Source organism: Hemibagrus wyckioides, linkage group LG14 (genome assembly GCF_019097595.1).
Source record: "Hemibagrus wyckioides isolate EC202008001 linkage group LG14, SWU_Hwy_1.0, whole genome shotgun sequence".
In the NCBI taxonomy this organism is placed as follows: domain Eukaryota; kingdom Metazoa; phylum Chordata; class Actinopteri; order Siluriformes; family Bagridae; genus Hemibagrus; species Hemibagrus wyckioides.
Window position 1 is genome coordinate 5,255,201 of NC_080723.1, and position 2,731 is coordinate 5,257,931.

A 2,731-nucleotide genomic window follows, 5' to 3' on the forward strand; every position below is an offset into this window, starting at 1 on the left:
GTTGTACACCAAACATGATTTGATCTAACTGCTATAACAAATTAGAAGTATTATTATTATTATTATTATTATTATTATTATTAGGGAAATATATGCTGTCATATAGTGAACAGCATTGGTGTGACCAGTCCGGTTTCATAATTTTTCAGAAAAATTAACACGTGATTGCAATTATTCAAAATTACAGCAGATTTTCCAGAGACGTGTCGTGTGGCATCATAACAATGCTTAATCAAGCCCTCTTCAATTCATGTGTGTCAAACATGAGCACAGCTAACATGTGTCTTCTCTGGTAATAGTTTAAAAGAATTCAATAGTTTCACCAATTCAAGTAGCTCTCTACATATTTTAAAAACAGATGCTGCAAAATCATGCATTTTGGCCACAACAACCACAAAAAAAGTCCACAAAATCCTGGAGGGACTGAAGATTTACTTTTACCACCCCAGAGCTGATCCGAAATGATTTATTTGTCTTGTCTTCCAACAATTACAATTAATGATTATTTTAAGAAGGAAAATCCTACATATAAACTGTTCATAGTAACAAATATCATTGAATGTGGAACATCCAAGATCTTCTTATTGCTTACAATATACCAGTGGTGGGCTGTGCATTTCACACCTAGGCCTTCACTGGCCTTCACCAAATCGATTTCTTCTCCTCTGTCAGCCATTGTGAGTTAAAATATATATATATTTTATTTTGTTTGTGTGGTTTGCTGCCTCTGACTACTCCAATTATCCAATCAAAGGATGGGAAATTGCTGACGTAATCGTCAGGCTATAAATTAGCCTGGGGGCTAGATGGCCCCAGTGACACCAACTCGAAATCTGATTGGTTAATGTAACAATTTCATTGCCACTTATTTTAAGCTACAGACGCCTGCACTATTGATTCTGAAGGCTTTAAGGAAGATTTCTGTCAGCCTGGCAACACATGATGTCAGCCACTGGCTGAAATATGATGGAATAAATACTCTTATCATAAATATACACTACTGGAAGCAGCGCAACCAAGAGAAAAGCTATGAAATGTAGAGAATAGACTATTGGGAATAATTTAATACACATTCATGGAAAAATATATGAAATATATTAAAATGCAAGTCAGTGATTCAGATCACTGATGTTTAGGCCAGCAGAGAAGGCCTTGCTGGCACTGACGGCCCACCACTGCAATATACTGTAGCAGTGCTAAACAGTTGTTTCCTTTCTATACTTTTTTCTTGCCCTCATGAAGTTTATATGAATAAATCAAATGCAGTTTGTCCAATTTAACAGCCTGAATATTCTCCTATGTTGGAAAACTTTTATAAAACAATTATACCTTAGCTCTCACTGTCACAGAACTCTGACACTATATATCTTTAAGCTTTTATTATTATCACCACACATACATTACAGTGGAATTCCTTTCTTCGAATATCCCGGCCGAGAAATTGGGGTCAGAGCACAGGGGCAGCTATGATGCACTGCCCCTGGAGCAGAGAAGGTTAAAGGCCTTGCTCAATTGCCCAGCAGTGGGCAGCTGGGGCTTGAACCCCGACCTTCTGATCAACAACCCAGAGCCTTAACCACTTGTGCTACCACCACCCCATGAAAAAGGGGAGAGCGTGAACGCGGCCCCCCACTATCAGAAATTATGCAGTTGAAATTACTGCATTTAGGGAATTCACAAAGGTCAGCACAGCCCCGAGTGCAATAGCTGAGCCTCGCTTAGGGCAAACCACCTGCTTGATCATGGTGTTGCCCCTGAGAAATAAGTAAAAATTGTTGTTAATTGTACCTCAAAGAAAACTTTACATATCAACAATACACAAAGTTATTTTAGAACAAGTTCATTAATATAAACCTTGTGATAGCCTTTGGAGGTGGAACTACTGTCAAAGTTGCTGTTAGAGAAACCTTCTGACCAGTCAGAATCGAGAAGCCAACAGCCCTTTGGTATAATGTCTCAGATATCATACGCAATGCCAGTGGGACAGGAAATCAGTGCTAAATCTACACATACAAAATCTTTACACATAACATTAAGATCCTGTAATAACACAAAATGCTCCATTCTAACAGGAATTTACTAAAAGAAACTATAAACACATACATTGCTCTTTAGAGACTACACAAATGTCTTCCATGCTCCACATTCCTTTTCACATCTCTGCATGTCCACTATAGATACAGCTCAAAGGACTCCAACCTTTTTAATCAATATTCCACTTCCAATGCCCCACACTTCAGCTAAATAATTGACGGCTCTTGATATCACCATTATCTAATGACTTTTCATTGGCAGAATTTGCGAAATGGCCAATGCCAAACACTCTGCATAATGTTATAAATGTAACACATTCATGATGACAGCAGAGATCAAGAGCTCTCAGTAGAAGTACTTCAACAGTGGAGAGAGAGGAGTATAAAAAATTATAAGGGCCCGTTTTACAAATGAGCATTTTGATGAAAAACACAGCTTGAGCGTTTGTATTGTTCCAGACGAAGCAACACCTGCACACTACCAGGTTTACATGGGCATCATTTTAATTTCACTTTACACTCGTAGAGAAAAAAGATTCCTCAAGGATTCTTAGGCAGGTTATATAACATTTTAACATTATATTATACCATCAATATACATATAACTGTAGATGGATTAGGAAATTTGTTTGTTCTTGTTGTTAAATTCCTACTCTTGGGCATTGAACCCTAACCTGACAGGTGCGAAGTAACCATGC

At 37.9% G+C, this 2,731-nt stretch overlaps 1 non-coding gene across 1 annotated transcript; it reads right to left on the bottom strand.

Annotated features, from left to right (window-relative positions):
- Positions 1 to 1,604: 1,604 nt before the first annotated feature.
- LOC131365356 (U1 spliceosomal RNA) lies at positions 1,605 to 1,769 on the bottom strand. Its single transcript, XR_009206656.1, has one exon. It is a non-coding gene; the product is annotated as a U1 spliceosomal RNA (small nuclear RNA).
- Between the last annotated feature and the right edge of the window lie 962 nt (positions 1,770 to 2,731).